General features: G+C 32.3%; 1 long non-coding RNA gene across 9 annotated transcripts; it reads right to left on the bottom strand.

The window, feature by feature from the left end:
- Positions 1-2,802: 2,802 nt before the first annotated feature.
- Positions 2,803-6,163, bottom strand: LOC145068599 (uncharacterized). Of its 9 annotated transcripts, XR_013689021.1 has the most exons (6): positions 5,536-6,163; positions 4,891-5,399; positions 4,547-4,640; positions 4,143-4,408; positions 3,904-4,063; positions 2,803-2,992 (listed from the first exon to the last, which is right to left on the bottom strand). It is a non-coding gene; the product is annotated as an uncharacterized LOC145068599 (long non-coding RNA). The 9 variants fall into 9 exon arrangements; XR_013689023.1 differs by adding an exon at positions 3,173-3,204 and having other exon boundaries at positions 2,803-3,028; positions 4,143-5,399; XR_013689018.1 differs by having other exon boundaries at positions 4,547-5,399.
- Positions 6,164-22,883: the final 16,720 nt, after the last annotated feature.

The following is a 22,883-nucleotide window of genomic DNA, read 5'->3' as shown; positions in this document are numbered from 1 at the left end:
AAACAAATAGGATAAAGATGCACTAAAACGAAAAAACCCTAATTCATCAAACAACTTAGAAATTCGAATCACAAGAACAATATTAGTTTGAGCAGAATAGGACTAATAAATCAAACCACAATTAATCACATGCAATGAAAATACCAAGCAAAATAGTAAATAAGAGAGACATAGAGATTTACATGGAAAACCCAAACCGGAAAACACCACGATCGGACGAAGCCGATAACCAATCCAGTAAAATATTGATGTGTTTACAGAGCTTGATCAAAGAGATTATAATGAGTTATAATGATTTGGTGATGAAGAGTTGAAACGCTGGAAAATGTCGATCCTAAAAGGGGTTGAAGAAGAAGTCTTCAAAACTCTCACACTCAAAAAAAATTTATGCATTCAATTGAGGTTAAATGGGTCAGAGTTTTGCCAATTTGGAAAAATTGGCCCTTCAACAACGAAACAAATGCATTTCAAGAACAAGTCCATTTTAGATTTGAAACATCCATTTTAGACCTGAAACACCCATTTTAGACCTACTGTCATTTTTAGACCCAATACGACCAAATTAAACATTCATTGTTGGAAAGACAATATAATCATTGAAAATATGAGACTGACCAAAAACATTAATGTCGTTGTTAGACCCCGTAACTCCAAAGAAAGAATGTCATATCCACAAATCTTGAGAGGCAACCTCTTCTAGTGTTATACTTGGTTCACCTATATCACCTCGAGTGAATTGGCTGCGCCATGCAGTTGGACATTTTTCTCAAACTACATCCGTACAATCTAAACATCCAATCATACCCAGAAATCCATGTCTCTCTTCATGAGCCACATATAATCTCTCAATATCACGTGGAGTAGGTTTGCGCGGATATTCTTTGTGAAAGATGAGTGTAAAATTTGATGTATTGTGTTTATATAGTAGTTGGGTTTGTAAAAAAATTAAAAAACTAAAAATCAAAAAATCAAAAACTTCTAAATTGGACCGTTGAACGGCCGAGTTGAACAACTGAATTAGGCAAGCCTCTTCCGATTGGTCGTGCACAATCGTCGTAGCCAACACAAACCAACATGACCACGACTCACGACAACACACAGGGACGGTACGCACGATCGTGGTTCGTGGTTCGTAGTCATGTATACCACGAACCTACTCGTTGTTTGTATATTGCATGGTCTTACTTTGTAACCAACTAATCATTGTTTTTATTTGTAAATAAAGTCTCTGCGTATTATTTTTTAAATATTAAAACCAAATTAAAAACAATTAACAAACACTTACAAAAAAAACATTTTTATTAAAATTGTTAATTGGAGATGAAAATAGACATACTAACAACTCCATAGGAAAAATAGAGAAACGTGTCTTGACTCTTGAAAAAATATGTTTTCTTTTACGTGAAATAAGAAAGTTATAGTAGAAAAAGAAATTGATGGCCCTGCTATATATATATATATATATATATATATATATATATATATATATATATATATATATATACTAGTAGCGTGCCCGCGCAATGCGGCGGCGACAATTTGTTTCTATTCCGGTGATTAGTTTCCGAACGAAAGTTAGTAGTATTTTGGCGGTCATCAAATTGTTTCCTTTCGCTTTGTTTCATTCTGGCGATCAATTGTCTCTAGACGGACAACAAATAGTAATTTTCGTCTATTACTGTTTATGTGGCAGTGGCACCAAATAGTTTTTATGTGTCAGTTAGTTATATTCTGTTGTTCGATAGTTCGCTTCAGCCCTATGGCGAATTGTTTATTCGGCGATTAGTTTTCTTTTGGCATGTTGTTTCGTGATAAAAAGAAAAGTATGCTGTTAATTTGCAATGTGACATCGTGCTGCCAAAGCGGTGAATTGTTTATTTTTGGCGAGTAGTTTCTTTTCGATGATTATGATTTGGGATGAGGGTAACAAATATACGTATGCTGTTTTGGTTTAAAAATATAAATATACTACTACTTTGGGATAAAAATAAAAATCTACTATCTTTGAGATAAAAACAGTAGTACTTTCTATTTGGACTAAAAATAAAATATGTTATGTACCCACCAATTTAAAACACCTATATAATACATTAAAGAGGTACTAAGGACGATGAATGAAATTTTTTTTTTCAACAAATAATTCTGTTATGACAATTAGATTCTTTTTAATTCGAAGCCAATAGGTTTCTTTTTTCTAAAGGTATTGTTTCAACAAAATGGAATTTTTTTTGACAATATCACACTAAAAAGATTGTAATATGTAGGTTCACCGAGCACACAAAGCATAGAAACCGCACTATACCAAACATCACAACATAAATGGTTCAAATATGAAATAAATTACTAAAAAAAAATAATATACAATTAATGTTAAAAATGTAAAATATAGACCACGCTCAAAGTTTACAAAGCTATAAGAACGAAATAGTAATTAACATTACAACAAAACTCTCACAAGTCTAAATATGGAGTTGGCATTAAAAATGCGAACATTGATAGATATTTCGTTACTTAAAATTGAGAATTATAGGTTGATTTTCACAAATAAAATTTATAAGCCGTTTTCTTATAATATATTAAGAAATGTTGACCAAAAATTAAGGTTTAGACTTTGTAATATTAATGTTTGACTTAAGCTTACTTGGAGTAGTATTAAGGCCACATCGTCCCTTTAAGTGGGTGATGTAATACTTAATCCCATTCCAACCATAAGTTACTTTTAAGTCAAAAGTAACAAATAACTCAATATAAATAATAACACATTATACTAAGTAACATCCACCTATGAGTAAATACATAATATTTGATCAAAATCATGTTATAATGATTAATATTTTAAGGTGTGCATCATATTTTATAGAAGCTAAATTTGAATCAAGAAGTGTAACAATTAATACAAGAAAAGTAACCAAATTAATGAAATGTTGAATGTTATGGTAGGCTCCCAATTTCATGCTCCTTTGTAACGTCCTCTTTAGGTAAAGCTTAATATCTGCAAGTGGAGCATAACCGAGAGGTGTTCAATCCACTGCAATATTAAATATGTAATAGGTAAAGTTTTAAAAAGTAGAATGTAATAATTGGAATAGTAAATGCAACAAAAGTACATTGCCATTTTTTTTAATGATGTGCAGAAAATCCAAAAAAACAAAATACTTAAAAACATACTAACATTATTTACACATAGATACTGCAAGTCCAAATCTGGTCCAATAAAAACAATTGATGAGGTCAATTAACAAAGAAATTAGGACTGCAATTTGCACTGAAAAAGTTATTGCATTATACTTCTTAGTTGGCATCAGATTATAAACCCCATATATGCTAATGTTAACAAAAAATGTAAAGGTTGCAAGTAAATGCCAAATCTTGTATATAAATCTAGCAAAAGAAAAAGAAAAAGGAAACTGGGTAAAAGAACGGTACATTAGAATTTATAAAAAAAAAAAAAAAAAAAAAAAAAAAAAAAAAAGTTGGGGTTTATACGATTTTATAATATTAATAATTAGGATTCATTATAAGATCAATGATATCTTAATACAAAAATAAATTTATATTTTTGACTTATCATTTAGTAAGCTTTATATTGTTTAACTTTATCTTTTATCGTGGCATGATCATAGACTGTTATAAGCTACTGATCAGTAGTTAGAACCTCTGATTTTTGGTTTTTGGGTTCTGAGCATATTCAATGTCGCTTTTTTTTCGTAACAGATGAAGATAACCTCAATAATTTACTTGGTGCTACGGAGCAACACACACTTGACCAGATTGTATTTCACAAATCAGATACATAGCAACAAAATACATGATTTGTATAGTCAAGGGCATTTAGAAGGGTTTTTTTTTTAATCTGAACACAAACTGTTATTTTCAATCAAACCAGAAACAGACAACTCGAACCTTTATGAAGATTGGGCCAACACCTTTTAAAGCGGGAATAAGCAAATTGTTGAATTTCTTAATTGATTAACCAAAGTTGTTCCTTCTCAGGCTTGTAAAGCTTGAAGAAAAGAAGTATCTCATCTTCTGTTTTTTTAGGTGCTGGGAGAGGCTTCAAATTCTGAAGAAAAAAAAATATTTTCAGAAAAATCTAATAAAAGCTAGAATGGATATTTATAAAGTTTTAAAGATAATATTACCTATCCAATCTCTATCTCCAAGAGCAATTTCAATTCAGCAATGTTGTTTTTATTAGAAGCCTCCCTGAACTGGCCAACCAGCACACCCAAAGTGTTATAATTCCATTACAAATATTAATTAAAATTAAAACCAAATAACAAATAAGAGCATATAGATTGTGTTTCCTCTTGTGGTGTCAAAGGGCGATATGTATGATTCTGCCTCTATGGCCATATCAAAAATTGTTGGCATTGAACAAGCATACTAAATTCTTTTGCACCTACTCCTGCAACCCAAAATAGACAATTGGAATACCTAAATTTACTAATTATTAACTAAAACATAATGCATGGGCCATCAAAACATAACACTATAAATTGCTCAGACTTTTAGAAACATAGAGAAGAAATCAGAGTATGAGTACCTTGAAAATGTTAAAGGGTATCTGTTTTTGGTTTCGTTTACAAGATTAAGAACTGTGTGGAGGAGGGAGCAGGAGATTGACACCACAATGTTGTCTGCACAAATCATTCTTTCACTTTTGGAACTTCCTTACAAATTAATCATTATTCTTGCAAGTATGATAAAAATATACCATAGTTTTCAAGAGTGACTTGTAAAAAAAATGATAGTTTTCAAGATCAAGAACTTATGACAATATGCAAAACCGATCATTTATTTGTCAAAACATTATAACCAGACTCCTAAAGAAAACCATAAATTTTTACCAACGAAACCAGACTCCTACAGAAAACCATAAATTTTTACCAACGACGTCCTGAAGAGACTCTAGAATCCCAACAGATTCAGCAATGTCATTAGCCCAAATGTTCCTTCCATCAGCAACTCCAGCAAGAAAAGGGAAAATATCAACACCAGGATGCAAAAAAGATGAATCAATTAAAAAAACATACACAAGTGACAATAGATCAAATAGCTGAACAACACTTACAACTTTTGAATAAGTTGATCAATATTCATCCAGCCATCACGATTAATTTTAAAATTTATTAAATTAATAAGCAAATATTTCAGCCTCACTTGGGTTTGATGATCACTCATAAAGGGCATTATCAAACAATCAAGCCCTATTGAAATGAATAAAAAACATATAGCAAGCTTTTAAATAGAAAAATATAATATAGAAATTAGCAAAAAATGTATTAGCATTGGGGAAAAGTGTTAACCTTAGATATTGTTTTGGATGATCAAGGAAGAGGGAATTAAAGTCATACCTCAACTACCCTTTTTGTTACATCAAGTTTAAGCATCGCTTCCTGTAGTTTTGGAATCGAACATTTCATCGAACACATGGCGTGCAAAATGAAATAAAATTCCAATTAATAAGAAAATATTTGAGTATAGCCAACAATGCACTGAAAATAGTTCAATAATCAGGAAACAAGATCGTACCTATAATTTAAAAGTATCCTCAGAACAAAAAACATCTCTTTAATCTCGTTAACTTCTCAGATGACTAAGCTTCAACTGGTGTGCAGCCTGAGACAGAAGGTAGAAACATATTCGTTGGTGTTGATGGTGATAACATGATAGGATTAGGGTTTCTCGTCTTGAAAGAAGGTAGAATATGAGCGATAGAGGGGGTGACGATAACGGTGGCTATATTAGGGTTTTAAAAGCTGGATGTTCATTATTGTTTTCTTGAGCAAACACATGTGCGATTATGGTTTTGAGAGGAGAAACAAAGGTAGAGAAAAGTAGAGTTGTAGGGTGTCGATCATCCAGTGTAGAAGGATGAGCATTTGATTGAGCACATAACACTTAATGGATGAAGGGATCTCCGGTTACCTTCTACAGCTTGCAGCGGCGGCGGAAGGAGAGTGGAGAGGGTGGTGGTACTGAAGGTCCACCGGAAACTGAAGCAAGTAAGAAGAGAGATAGAATAGATGTGGGTTTGACGGCGTCTGATGTTTTGTCGAGGATGTTAGGGTTAAGATAGAGTAAAGATACGATGAGTTACATTGTAAGCTTAAAAAGATTGTACACCATGTTGTAATAGTTATACCTCTTAAATTTCAAGAAATAGGCAATATGTTTAATAATATAGTAAAGATAAAGATATATATATATATATATATATATATATATATATATATATATATATATATATATATATATATATATATATATATATATATATATAAAAGTTTATAACCCGTGAGAACCAAGGTTATAAAATTAATTAAACTTTAATATTAAAAAATCAAATTTATTAATCAGTTATTTTAAATAATTATTATTTAAGAGATATTTTTTTAGTTATATAAAATTATAATCATTGATTTAAATAAATACGTGAAGTTATATCACCTTATAATCTGTATTAATTTTATTTTATTTTTTAATCTAATGTTATTAATTTAATATAATTAGAATGAGAAAATTTGAAATTTGAAATTTAAAATGGAGAATCAATTATTAATTTAATTAATTAGAATCAGAACTTTAAAATTTGAAATTTGAAATGGATAATTAATAGATTGACAAGTGGCATGATATGTGGCATATAATATTAATGAGGAGTTCTAATTGTATGACACTTGTTAATATGAGAATCAAATTATTCTTTTATTAGAATAGGGATATATATATATATATATATATATATATATATATATATATATATATATACACACACACCATTGGAAACTCCAAAACCTAAAAAATCAATAGAAATATATAGAAAAAATATTTTGAGATATCTAATTTTTTTTAACTTTATAAACATATATATATATATATATATATATATATATATATATATATATATATATATATATAGGTTCAGGTGTTTAAAGTAAGTATTGTTTTATTGTATGCATAAATGTGGGTCAATCAAAATTAAATAAAAAATTTAATAATTAAATAAATAAATAAGGGTAATTTTAGTCATTTGTTTAATAACTTCCAAAAATAATCCCTATAATCATGGTATATCTCCGGTTTAAATCCCATTCCCTCTTTATCTAAAAACGGATTCAGAAAACCCTAAATTGAACAAATTGATACCCCCACCCTTGTCCCTCCAGCCGCCATTACCCCTTTATTCCAGTCTGCATCAAGTTCCGATTCTGACTCGGAGTTGGACGACGAAGCTCAAGCTGATCTCGAATTACAAACCCTAGAAACGGAGCTCTCGACAAGCCCATCCAACTACAATGCTCATGTTCATGTATGTCTGATTATTTTTTCCAATATCATGTTTTGTTTGAGGTCAAAATTGTTTTACAAAAAAAACCCTTTGGTACATTTCTAGTGGACGACCAAAACCCCCTCAATTTGACACTCCATTTCTCCCCACCCTTCGCTTTGCTTTCTCTATTTACGCGATTCATCTCCTCAATAGCTCCAGCTTCCCTCCTATGGCGATGGCAGGGCTCCCTACGAAAGCAGCGAAGACGATAACAAGTCCCTTAAGAGGCTTTTCCTTCTAGGTTCAAAATTCTTGTTGTCTAATTCTTTCTGATTTTATTAAATTGTATTTGGTCTGCTGATTTCAATCGAAAATTAGGTCCTTCCACTAAAAACTTGTGTCTTGAGGTGGAGTTTGGAAGATTGCATGCCAAGTGTTCGATGAAAGGAATCAAATACGTCAGTTGGTGTTCTTGGGTTCAAGAACAACCTTAGTGGTCTTTTGAATTCAGAAACTGGATTATGTTATACCAACATCTCCGGTATCTAATTCGTCTTGCAATAATGTCTGAGGTTCTATGTTTATGTGAGAACGCTCTAATTTATTTGCTAATTGTATGTTACAATGTTTATAGCAGTTGGTAGTCGATTATGTGTCAAACTGAACCCAGTTAATGTGTCCATTTAATGAGGTTATTCTACTGCTGACGATGGTTTTTTTCTTTAGGAATTTATCTATTACTTATGCAAACAACAGTCTGGTCCCAAACACCTGTTCTTCACAATCTTTTTATCATTTTGTGGCGCGGCTAGATTCCATTCCAACAAAATTGGAATTCGTGATTCCAAAAAAGGGGTTTATCACGAATTAGCTATCGGAGATGTTAGTATAACAGAATCCATTTATTGATGCTGAAAATATGTATCATTTAGGAGTACAAAAGTAAGTGATTGTTATTTGTTATTTTTCAAAATTTTCATTCAATTTGAATTGTTCACTGAAATATTTAGCTTCATATACTTGAAGCCTTATTGTTTTTTTTTAGTAATACGTTATATTATTTATTGGTTTTTACCTTTTGCAAGCTAATTGATAACCAGTAATGTGATAATGGATTTTTTTTGTAGAATCTATACTACAGTATGAATAATGTGAGGTGAGGTAATTAAATATTAAATTTTTTTCCTGATTTAACACTTCATTTATGTGGACAGTGTAGGATCTTGACAATGTTGAATTCTGAAAAGGTATCAAGTATGTTTATGTAGATGATTCAATGGGTGATATTGGTGAGATTCCAATTCTATTGGAATGGAATCACGAATTTCAATTCTATTGGAATGGAAAGTCGAATTCCAATTCTGTTGGAATCATAGAAGTTGATGCTTGAAGAACAGACCACAAAATTGAAACGGGCCACATTATTCTTTTAGAATGTATTAGCCAATGTTAGATTTTGATGTTTTCTTTCCTGTTTTGATTGTTTTTTAGTTTTATTTCTTAACAACAAATGTAATTCTTAACAATTGTTACCCGTATTCTATAAGAAATAATGTATTTTTTGTTTTTATTCTTCAATTGATTGTTCAAGGATTAATTATTCTACAAGAAGTTTTTAAATTCATGATCAAGAAATAGGTTCAAGAATATTTTTATTATTTATGGTTTAAGAATATTTTTATTTTTGAATATACTCATAAACATATTCTGTCAGAATGTCCGAATTAAAAAAAATTATAATACGTAAAATCAAATTTTTAAAATTAATAGAATCTATCATCCCTTAAAAAATGCAACTTTCCTTTATTAAATCTATATTAATTGACTAAATTACGCTTGTAATTAACTAAGATGACATTTTCAATTATATTTAATTCAATAATATATATTAATCACTTTCATAAAAATAAGTAAATTTGATTGGCTCACATTTATGCATACAATAACATAATAATTACTTTGAATAGAATAACCTAGGCGTATATATATATATATATATATATATATATATATATATATATATATATATATATAATTGCGCTAAAAAACTGAATTTTTTTAAAAAAATTAAAAAGTAACAATAATTTTTTTAGCGAAAATGTAGCTATATATGCGATTTTTTATTTATAAAATCAAAAAAATATTAGATATCTTAAAGGTTTTTTAATGTATTTTTATTAGTTTTTTGGGTATCTAGGGTTTTTTTATATTTATACATTTTCTATTGATCTTCCCAATATATATATATATATATATATATATATATATATATATATATATATATATATATATATAGGTTTAGGTTATTATATTCAAATTAATTATTATGTTATTATACGAATAAATGTGGGCCAATCATTTTACTTATATTAAGAAACTGATTAATACATATTATTGAATTAAATATAATTGAAAAATATCATCTAATTTAACTATAAGGGTATTTAAGTCAATTAATATATATTTAATAAAGGAAATTTTGCATATTCTAAGGAATCATAGATTTTGTTAATTTTGAAAATCTGATTTTATGAATTATAAGGTTTTAATTCGAACATTCTGACATAATATATTTGAGTATGTTGAAAAATAAAAATATTCTTGAACCATAAAATAATAAAAATATTCTTGAACATATTTCTTGATCATGACTTTAAAAATTTCTTGTAGAATAACAAAATTCTCGGACCATCAATTGAAGAATTAAAACAAAAATTACATTAATTCTTATAGAATGCATGTTACAATTGCGAAGAATTACATTTATTGTTAAAGAACAAAACTAAAAAAACTTTCAAATCTGGAAAAAAAACATCAAAATCTAACATATACACTAATACATTCTAAAAGAATAATGTTTCTAAGAGGCGTTGTTCAAATTTCGTGGTCAGTTCTTCAAGCATCAGCTTCTGTGGAAACAAATCCAATGAATAAATTAGTGAGAAAATATCCATATTCCATTCCAACATAATTGTAATTTGTGATTCCATTATGATAGAATTGAAATTCATTTACCAATAATTATATTAATTCGGGGAATTCTAACAGAATATGTTCATGATTATCATAAAAAAAAACATTCTTTTCTGATAGAATACTATAAACGAAGAAATATCATTCAGTTGAAGCATTTTAGTGAGCGTTTGGTGTGCATCAAAACAACTTTCAATTTCTTGTAAAAATTAGACAATCATAACAAATTCCCAATTCACCAAAAATATTACACCTTGAAAGAATTAGACAATAAACCTAAACACATCCAAAATTTCTTTGATTTCTGTCAAAAAATCAACCCAAAACATCCATTCTATATATTGAAATCAAATCAAATTAAAAAAACTCATTTGAAGATTAAACTTCATTGGTTTACAGTAAATCAATCTAAAGTACGCCTGCAAACAAGAACACGTTTGTGTTTCCTTTCCTTCCATGTCAAACACTCAATGCAAACACCCATTGGTTTCTATAAAATGAAACAAACCCAAACACCCCATTGATTTCTATCTAACAGTCAAACAAAAAGAAAAGGGAAGAGAACCTGTTACTGATCGGAGCAACACCCCTCACAACCCCTCTTCTTCTTCCGTCGAGCAAACCCACTGAGGACCCCGACTTCTTCACTTCTACTAATCACGACAGCCCGCCATTTTCCTTCGTCCCTTCAACTTCATCAAACCACAGAGACGACCTCCTTTATCGCCGATTGAAATCGCTCCTCCTATATTCGCACCTCTGATTCGGAGGATAAATAGCGAAATCTCGCTGCCTCGTGCCTTCCTTCCTTTGGTTCGGCCAAAAACCGGAGATGGTCACTTAGTTCGATCGATTACCACCACCAAGACCACCTCTATTCGATGCTTGATCGCTCGATTCTTCCCTATCCCGATCTATGAAGAAGACGATGAAGGGCAACCCCACAAAGGGTCGTTGGAGTCGATGGATCCCCTCACCTTTGCGGTTAATCAATCACCATCGACCCACCAATCTCCCTAATTCAGCGGCAACAACAAATGATGGTGGCGACGATCTTCTGTTTTGGAGCTAGGGTTAGGGAGGATCGAATGTTTCAACGTATTGGTGCGGTTCCATTGAGATTTGTGAAAAAATAGAGATCTTAAGATTCAACCTCAACCATATATTTCTTATTTGCCGCTCTAATGTTTCAACGTATTGGTGCGGCGGGATAATACTTAATCATAAATGATTATATGGTGGAAATTTATAATCATATATTATTAAACATGTTTGTACATATATGCAAAATCATATATGATTACACATATATGTCTGTTCACAAAGTGATTAATCATATATTATTTTGGTGATTGGTGACAGAGGTGATGGTGGTGGCGGTGGTGGGTTGATTGGTGGTATAAGAGCAGGTGGTGGGGAATGTGGTGGGGGAACAGAGAAAAAGGGCGACGCACAATCATTTATGATTATAACTCTCTCATCGCTTCAGTATGTTGGATCGCTTAAGCGGCAAATACAAAATATGTAGCTGAGGTTGAATATCATGATCTCTATTTTTTTCATAATCTCAACGGAATCTATATATATATATATATATATATATATATATATATATATATATATATATGTATGTATGTATGTATGTATGTATGTATGTATGTATGTATGTATGTATGTATGTATGTATGTATGTATGTGTATGTGAATATCGTTGGATTTGGATTCAACATTGGAAGTTTAGTATGCTCATGTTCTTGGAGACTCGGAACCAGGGTTTCATCTGGGTTAATGCATATTATGCTATTTGTTAATGATTTGCGAGTACACAATTTGTTAATTTGATCATTCTGGATGTGTTTGTTGAAGAATTAAACGTAACACAACTGGTTCTTAGGGTTCATAAAATGATTAAAGACTAGACTACACTTTCTACATTTGATTGTGATCTAACATAGAGCCCCTTACTTCAGCACAATGGAATTTCACCGTAGAGGGACACATGCAATTTCAAGGATTTATTGAATAATTTCTCATTTCACCATTTCCTAATGTCTCATATAGGATGTTCAAACATCTCTTATGAAGATTGATCTGCACCAGAAGTTAAGGTCTGAATTAAGGTGATGGTGTTGTTAATGATTTATTAAATTCCCTGTTAGAAATTTGGGTGTTTCAGTTGCTTGGATTCACTTAGATTCGTGATGCATTTTAAAATATTTCAATGGTACAATTGAAAGTTCAATTGGATAACACTCAGTTTTTGATGAACACAGAATGTGAATGTTATGATCTTCTACTAGATTTGAGAATGAACAAAAATAGAAACATAACCAAGGGTTTGAGACTATCGCAAACTGTCATTTGCAATTACAAAACCACATACAACTATTATAAAATCGAAGTTTAAAAACACAATTTTGGATTTAATGCATTTTCCATAAAGCAATATTAACCCAATCCAGGGGATCTACCCCTTGGCCCTGCCAGGGGTCGCCTGCCCTTGGACCCCACTACCAGGGGCGCTTCCCTCGAACCCCTGCAGTTCAAGGGCTTCGCTCATAAATACCAGTGTACTTTAAATCATAATAAACTCAAACAAGTGTGCACTATGCACCACCCTTACTTGTTCAATATTTATTAAGATTACATCGATAACAAGGCCATCCTATTACATTTAAATAATATTGGTGATACAAATCACCAACATTCCCAAGATAATAATTATTCTTCTGGAATATTTTATATAAATAGTATTGACTATATTATTTAAATCGAGATAATTTCCATATTATGTTTGAGTTATTTTATGTATTTATATTTGATATAGTTTCCATAGGAGTATTCATTGAGCCATTACACCTTTCCTCCTTTAGCAAGGATATAGGATAAGACTCGCCTTTTGGACAATATGCTAAAAGACCAAAGTATGTTGCATACCTGCTCTTGAGCAACTCCTAATTGAAAACCACATGAATTAAACACTTGAACAGTGCCTTACCCAGTAGGAAAAGTAGTTGGTTAAATATGAATACATATAAGAGTCTTCATTGTAATCTATAAATACGTTTAAGATTAATGTCGAATGACACACATAATAGTTTCAAATATTCTGCATTCTATTATGGTATTAGATTATTAAGTTAAATCCATAAAGCCGTCGACCACTACCTCTGATGGCCTTCTTCGTTCATCATTGGACGTACCTTTTCTAGTTGTTGTTGATGTCCATTCTAACAACTACGTACATCCCCTCAACATTATCTAGCCCTTTCTATTTTTTATACGGTAAATTCATTCTTGACGGTTTTTACATTCTATTATGTAACACTTGTGTTCTAGGTACCTTTCATTTTTGGCTTAAACTTTAAAATCTTTGCAAACATGGTCCTTACGTGGGGCGTACCTCCTGGTACACCGAGCATAGTTGGTTAATGAACGGCGGGATTTCTTTTGAGTACGTTGGGCATACGTAAGAGTACGCAGGGCATACTCACAAAGATTCCAAACCCTAATTTTTAGGGTATGGACCCTATTTAAGGAAATTAATGGCCTCAAACCTCTCCTTACCTCCAGCCTCCATCCCTATTATCCCTCATCTCAAAATCCTAATTCTTGTGTGCAAGTTTTGAAGCTCTTGAGTGTTATTTTAGTGTTCTTGGTGGTGAAGGAAGATCTTTGAAGAGGTAGTGTTGCACTCAAGCTTTTGGATCCAAATTCTTCTCATCCTTGTGCGTCTTCAGGAGGTATAAAGTTCAAATCTTGATGCTTGCCTTGCTATATCTTGTTAGGGTGCAATTTATGACCTTTTGTCCTAAAAACCTTGATCTATTGAGTATTTTCCATTCTAGACCATTTGAGCTATCCTTTCAAGCATTATGTTTAATGTCAGAAAAATGCTAGATTGGCCCTTAGTTTTCTTCCATGCAAGAGTTATGGAGTTTTATATGGCTATATAAGTTAGGGTTTTGGTTTTAGGATCCTTGTAGACATGCAAAGGCTTAAAGGTTGCAACTTTATGATTTTAGAAGTTTATTAGGGTAAGATATAAAGCTTTGACGTTAAGTCTTAAAGCATTAAGACATTAAAAAAGTAAGGTTGGACTTTAAGGGATTACGTGGAACGTACTCTCGAGTACGTTGAGCGTAACGGGTTGCGGCCCCGTAACCCTTTCGAGATCAAGATGTACGTTGAGTGTAATTTCTCTTCCTTGATCAATAAACATATATCTCCTTCTTGGTCTTCTTCTTTCCAAACTCTCCTCTTTTCTCTTGGCATTTTTTTTCTTGATAGTTTTTGGAGCATTTGTAGATAAAGATTCAACAAAAGATCATAATCTTTTTTGTTAGCAAGTTACATATTGACCATTAATTACCAAGAGCTCAATTACAAAATATATTGCAATTAATTCATCTTTTATTACACTTATACCGCATTTCATATATTTATTAACATTTAAACTGTATTTCATTAAAACTAGGGAAGATTCCCGCGTTGCGGGGGTTAGAACCACAGGGGTTGGAATCGGATCAAAGCTGCAATGGTAATAGAAAATTTTAAAAACTTATAGATATAATTCATAATCTATATCGGATCAAAGTTGCAATGGTAATAGGAAATTTTAAATACTGATAGATATAATCCATAATCTATATGTAAGATGTAGTAAAATCATTGTTTTGTGTTACTTTTCTTGTTACAAACAACAAAAACATAATACATAATGGAGTTAATGAAGACATCCAACTATTTATCTGTCTACTTGTTTTGAAAAAAATGTAACATTACGTGAGCCTTTTTTAAAAAGATAATCCAATAAAATCAAAATATAAGTTTTTTTTTAAGAAAAATAGGTGCAAGTAGTTACATGTTAAGATGTCATACAATTATCCTTTTTGGGATGATTTACCTGTTACAAACAACAAAAAAAACATATAACTCCATGATCTATACCAAATAAATATTTTAGTTTCATTGAGAAAGTTAGAAAATAACACATTTTTCTCTTTTGTCTTGACCAAGTTCATGAATGTCCTCATCTAGATCACATAGCTATGCACATCAAAGGATACAACATCAACTTTCTGCCATAAAACAAAAACCATTGAACTGTCATTGCTTTCATGTTTCTTTATTCATAAATTTTTTATTAATCTATTATTTTACAATGATAAGTCCATGCATTGGTGTCTTAATACACTGCTGGATTTAAGGAAGTAAATGAAGAATAAAAAAGTCAACTGGTTGGAAAGTCTTCACCAAGGTTGCATCAAATTATGACATCATTCCTTTTTACGTTATTACCCTTTACCTAAATCCGTTTTTTTTACTAGTTTTAAGGCCATATCACCTCTTTTTACAGGTGATATCACTTAAAGGATTTTAGAAACAATCAATAGTGTTAGTCGCAGAGCCATATAAGACACACATTAAGATGATTTGATTTGTGTTTTTCAAATCAATCCTAATATGTTGGATGTTGATAAATACTTAAATAGGCATATAATAAGAGCATAATTTAGCAATTGCAAAGATGACCATAGTTCACAATGGTTGATAAAAAAACATTTTTCCCTATTACCTAATTTGGAAAATATTAAAAGATAATTATATAAATTTAGCCACTGAACTGTTTCTTTTTACAATTTTCATCATAATAGTTAGGTGGATATATAAATTGTTAAAAATTAATAGTTTAATAACCAAAGTTTTTTTTTCTGTATTTTATATAATATCAAAATAGGCCTGAAACGACCCAAAAATACAACCCAAAAATTTCAATTTTTATTATAACAAAACCATGAAACCAAGTATCACATAATAAAACCATACGTTGCGTGTTTCAAAAACCATGATAAAATACTGTGAGAAAAACTGTATCACAACTGTATCCATACATCACAAGAAACTGAATCAACTCCCAGGACAAAAACTGAAGCTGTGGTGTGTGCGATGCCATCATCCCGAGCTCTTCCCTTTGCTTGCAGAAGTACCTGAAACCAAAACTGAAACTGTAAGCACGAAGCTTAGTGAGCTCCCCCAAACTACCACATACCATACAATACATATAAAGCACATACGGGGCCTTGCCCACTGTATCAGACCGAAGTCCGGAACTGACTGCATCGGACCGAAGTCCGGAACTGACTGCATCGGACCAAAGTCCGGAACTGACTGCATCGGACCGAAGTCCGGAACTGACCGATCATAGCATAGCATAACACATTTCAACTAACATAGACACATATACTACATACTGCATCGGACTGAAATCTGGAACATATAACACACAAACATGCTTGAATCACATAGACATCAAGCATACTGAACTACTGCTTTGGACTGAAGTCCGGAACTACTACTAACTAAACAGGCCGGAATTGTGGCCGTAGACCCGTTCCTACTGGAAGGAAACTCACCTCGTGAACTGGCTGCTGTGTGTATGGCTCTGGAAGCTAACTGCTGCTGCTCCGGTATCTCCCCGGCTACAAATCCATAAACACACTCAATCAAATGCTAATCACTGCACTGGGGTAAATGACTCTTTTACCCTTGGTCAAAGTCAACTCTCCCGGTCAAAGTCAATCTACAGTTGACCTAACTCGCCGAGTTGGGCCGCCAACTCGCCGAGTCTCTATTCTCACTTCTCAACCCTACTCGTGGCTACTCGTCGAGTATGGCATCGACTCGAAGAGTTCCCTTTTGATTCTAAAACTCAGGCAATCTGCATCCGACTCGCCGAGTCATATGAACAACTCGACGAGTTGTTCTTCGAGCTAAGAAGATTGCCTTGGACTCGCCGAGTTGTATGAACAACTCGTTGAGTCCCTCCATCACTGAGTCTGCCCTCCAACTCACTGAGTCCACTCTACTACTCAAAGGCTCCCACTCGACATCACTCAAAAAGGGGAAAAATCGGGACTCGCGACTTGACTCGCCGAGTCGTTCTTCCGACTCGCCGAGTCACATCCATGCAGCTACTCTAAACTCGATTTTGCTTGAATCCAGCGTATAAAACTTATGGATCTGGGCTCCCTTAGCTCGATTAGCACGTAAAGATTCTATCTTTACGTGCCCATAAGCATCCATGAAGATAATAAGGCTCAAAAAGCATAATAAAGGCTAGATCTAGGGTTCTCATGCAAAGCATCTTCAAAAAGGCAATAGATCCGGGCTCTACAACTCCTAAATGAACATATCTAGGGATATCTCGACCTATTAAGGCATCCATCCAACTATAAGGTTTGGAAAATACCTCAAACTAGCCCTAGAAGTGTTCTAATGGAGTTCTAAAGCATAAAACAGAAGGAATCCGAGAAATACCTCAATGAACTCTGATTTTGCCCTTGGATCTTTGCTCTACACCTCTCCTCTTTGATTCTTTCTTCTTTTCCTTCTTCAAACCTTCAAGATTCCACACAAAAACACTTTAATCAATCAAAGGATGGATTAGGGTTTCTCACAGCTCTCTGAGGGTAAAGGAGGCGAGTTTGGGGCACATATCGTTGCTTAAATAGTGAGCAACCCGGGGATTTAGGGTTTCTTCCTGGCAGGCAGACTCGCCGAGTCCCGAATATGGACTTGCCGAGTCGCCAACTTACACGTGCTCGAAATCCCGTCCCTACTCGACGAGTCGGGCTATAGACTCGTCGATTCCCTCCTGAAAACTTCTAAATAAATATCATGGAAGCAACATACCAGAGACGGGGCGTTACAAGGCCAATTTAAGAAGCCATCATAATAGTTATCCATTCTATATCAGAATTATCGAGTTTAACCATATGGTTACTTTTCAGATTCATCTTTTTACATAAATTTTACATGTAAGAAAACTTATTTCAGAACCTCTCTTGATGTTAGTCTTTGTCATTGAGATTTAGCATTTTATTTGTTTTGTTGAAGAAGCAATAAAACCGTACCTTTTGTCATCAATAGACTCCAAGAACTTGTATTAAATTACCAATTGAATCCCTTTCAACAAAAAAAGCCCTGCCAAGAAAGATGGACATGGATGAGAAAATGACATAATCGACCGAAAGAAAAGAAATTATCATGTAATGTCATTGTTTTAAGTTTATTGTTTAATAAGAAACTGAACTGTAAAGCATGTATGTCATAAGAACCGGTATAGAGCTACAACAAAATTATAATGTGCCACTCACCTTTACCTTGTTTCAAACCATATTCCGGTTTAACAAAGTTGCCATTATCAATCAGCGTGGTCTTCAATCAGCTGCGATAAAAAAAAAGTACTTTGTAAGTGTTAAATGTGCTCAATAAGAACTTAGAGAGTAACAACAAAAACCTAAATCCCTGCAGCAAATTCACAATTATGGAAGAACCGAGAGATATAACCATTACCTCCTCTTGAGATGCTATTTTCGTGTGCCTTATATCCTCCATAAGTTTGTTATTGTAGTCTACAACTTTTTTAGAGCCACTGAGCTGACAACAAACAAAAAAAAATGATTAAAAAGGAAATTGTAATATCATAAAATTGACAATGTTAAGTAACAATAGAAATACTTACATTTTGTACTTCAGAAAAAGATCTTGTGAGTGTCCTTTTCTGCCATGCCTCAGAACATTGTCAATGAATTGACCATCTTCTGCTTCCATATCGTCTTTGCCTTGACCTATAGAAATGAAAAACATTGTCACTTACCAATCACTTTTTTTGTTTTATTTTGTTCATTAGGCTAATCTGAATATGATCCATGTTCTTCTTGAGACAATATTGGATGCAGAGTTTAGAAGAACAAACTTCATACGAATGAAAAAATGTATGATAAGTCCTCTTTCTTCAACATTCTTTAAAGAAGCACCTGTAAACCAAGGTAAACTGTTGGTGATCATCACAATCAACATTTTCCAACTATGCCCCTCACCAGTTAAACATTTAAGCTTATTAATTAACACCTCCCCCACACAACACCAGGAAGAAGACATCCACAGATTAAGAAACCCAGATTGTGTAAGAAACCTAGAAAACCCATAAGAAAAAGTGTACCTATCTTTATATCTTGGTATGAAAGCCAACTAAATCCAAATCATCATCTTTACCAAATGCAACATTCTATCTCGTGTACCTTGTTAAGTGCTAAAAATTACAATAATTTAGTATAAGAATGTATGAAAGCAAATTAGGGCTCCAAATTATAAGGAAACCAAAAAACGAAATTTAAACTTACCTGCAACCACCACCACTTTCTCTAAAACTAATCTTTCTCTCTTTTCAACATGACACAAGAAGTGGCAGAAGTGGGAGACACGGCGAAGGACTACCACGACCCACCACCGGTGTCATTCATAGAACCCAAGGAGCTGAGCAAGTGGTCATTGTACAGAGTTGTGATTGCCGAGTTTGTTGCCACCCTTCTCTTCCTTTACGTTACTATCTTAACAGTTATCGGTTACACGGGTCAGATCGACAAAGGCACTGATCCCTATGGCGTTGCTTCGGCCTTCGTTTCCATGATCTTCGTTCTGAGAAATTAAAAGGGAGGAGATAGAGTGATAATCAGAGTAGAAGAAGAATTCGGTAGGTGTGGAAGGATCGGGACCACCGATGGTGGCGGAAGAGAGAAGCAACGTCGCTAGAGGGTAGATGAAGCAGAATAAACGAAACAAAAAAAGTGGAACAATTGGGAAGAGAAAGCAAAGAAAGAGTTGTGGAGGATTAAAGGGTGAGTAAGAAAGAAGATGCAGAAGAAACAAACACGTATTGTATCCTGGCGGTGGTGGAACAAAAGAAGCAGGAAAAACGAACATACTAACCTGGAAAGAAAACCAACGACCGTCTAGCAAAGAGCAAAAGAAAGGAGAGACGTAGAACGTAAGCGGTGGAAAAAGTGAAAATGCCCAAACAAATGAGCAAAAACAGAAACACGTGGAAAGAGGTATGAGAAATTAAGACATTTGTAATCTACTACGAGAAGAAGGTTGAGAAAGAAAGACATGTGTAATCCACCATTAAGTGCACATAAAATATGAATTAAATGAAAGAAGACAACAAAGGAAAAGAAATTGAAAAATTCAAAAAGAAAATTCAGCCAATAGGAGGATAGAACTGTTCAAGTGTACCTTGTGAATTAGTAATTATATATAATTACATATTTAATGAAAAATATGGTTATAATACAAAAAATATATGTATAAGATTATGATTCAAACATAAAAAACTTGTATTTATACAAAAAAAAAATGTGATTTTTAAATGTAAACAAAATGTATTTATATTGGTTTCGTATGTTAAAATTCATTATTACACTTATACCGCATTTCATGTATTTATAATCATTTAAACCGTATTTCATTAAAATTTCATATTTAATGAAAAATATGGTTATAATACAAATAATACATATTTATGTATAACAATATGGTTTAAACTAAGGGTGTGTGTGGTGCGGTTTGGTGCAGTTTAGAGTCAAAACCGCACCACATATGCGGTTTGAATATTTTAGAAACTGTAAACCGCACCACAGATGTTAAAAACCGCGTTATGCGGTATGGTTTGACGCGGGCGGTTTATGCGGTTTGGTTGCGGTTTGTGCGGTTTGATGAGTTGTTCAACATTAAATCTATCAAAAAACCAAAAAACTGACCAGGTTAAAAAAAATTGATTGCTTTCATTTTATAAAAACAAACACAATTTTCAAGTTAAATTGTTTTTAATAAATTGTGATTAATGTTACTATAGTTTTGTAAGTATCATTGTTATTGCTTTATATTGCCGTTATAGTTGCTATATTCTTGTAAACGGTGGGATCTTTATCTAATAGTGATTTAATGTTACGTTATAGATATTTGGTTATTGTAAGAAATATATTTATGTACATCATTTCTAAATCATGATTTGAAGTTATAACAAAGTAAAGAAAAAAATGTGTGTGTGTGTGTGTGTGTATATATATATATATATATATATATATATATATATATATATATATATATATATAACATGCAATGCGGTGCGGTTTGAACCGCGGTTTTATAAATACAAACTGCAAACCACACCGCATAGTACGGTTTGATAAAATGATGAACCGCAAATCGCACCATGAAATTCTAAACCGCATTATGCGGTGCGGTGCGGTGCGGGCGGTTTGTGTGGTTTTTTGCACACTTTAAACATAAAAAACTTGTATTTATCCAAAAAAAAATATATGATTTTTTAAATGTAAACAAAATCTATTTATACGGTTTCATATGTTAAAGTAATATATTTATATGGTTTCAAATGGAATTGTTCAACAACGAAGGGAATTAGATAACATGATTTTGGATTTGGAACAAAAGATATAAGGTCAAAATTGAAAAAAAAAATGAAAACTTAATATCAAAATTGAGAAAACTAAAAATTTAGTATCTTTTATGCAATTTTTTTTTTTTAACTTTTTACACGTCCTCATTTCATGTTAGTTGTTATGTTACCAAAGACCTAAACATCAACGACGAATTTAATTGACCGTTCAAGTGGACATCGTTGCAAAAAATTAGAAAATTTAGTTGCTAAATAGTAACAAAAATCGATTTTGTATTTTGTTTATGAAATCATTTTGTTTTTTGTATAATTTGTATCGATATATGTGAAATTATAGGACCATCGATGATATCTTTATGATTTAGAATTTATAATACTTTTTTATTCTAAGAAATTGTATTTTGTTTATGTAATATTAATGTAGGCCCAATACATAAATCTCAATGATGTAACAGAATACTTTTGTTATGGGCTTTGGCCCAACTATAAAAACAGAATTGAAGCCGAGTTCTTATGCAAATCAAGAATTACAAAAGGAAAACCAAACGTCATAACCTTTCTGGAAAAAAAAAAAAAAAATTTGCATACATTTCTAACCTAAAAACATTATGAGACAGAATATACAAATCACCACCAATCCAAAAAGAAAAGCTCCAGTTTATGGTAAGTTTGATGATATGAGAGAATGAATTTTATTGATGAGAAAATTGAATCAAATTTTAAAATGATGAAGAAGATATGAGTCACCTCCAAACAGTTTCATTGGCATCTGTGAAAATGACGTTGTGATGTTCTATCAGACACTGTAAAACCTCTATTCCACTGAAGTCAATTCGCACCCAAATCAACAAGTCAGTTTTTTTTTTGGTACATCTAAGGTCCCTAAACTTTTAAAAGGTTGAAGCACATGTGATTCCAACCTAGGACCAATATATGTTGAGAGTTTAACTCCCTAGTGATAAATTAAAATGCTCAAAAATAAGCTTGTATGGCACGCCAAACAACCTTAGATTGCTATAAACGAATGAATTTGTGTGTGATAAACGGGGTTGCTTCCATTCACAGTAGTGGATGGAAAATATTGGTATTCCATGAGTCAATAATTGGTGTAGAAATTTGTAGGAGATATTCGACTTTCCTTTTGGTGGTAGGACCCTAGTTTTAGGAGAGGGTCTTGACACATGAGAATGTCTTCATTTGAGATCGATCATACAAGTGTGAAAGGATATATATATATATATATATATATATATATATATATATATATATATATATATATATATATATATATATATATATATGCCATCACTTCACTTCTCAAAGTTTTAAAATGAGACTTTACTTACTTCAACACATAATAAAGCCCAGCAC

Source organism: Lactuca serriola, chromosome 8 (genome assembly GCF_051521515.1).
Source record: "Lactuca serriola cultivar US96UC23 chromosome 8, Lser_US96UC23_V15, whole genome shotgun sequence".
Classification (NCBI taxonomy): domain Eukaryota; kingdom Viridiplantae; phylum Streptophyta; class Magnoliopsida; order Asterales; family Asteraceae; genus Lactuca; species Lactuca serriola.
Note: the sequence above shows the minus strand (reverse complement) of the source record. Positions and strands in the feature narration are given on the sequence as shown.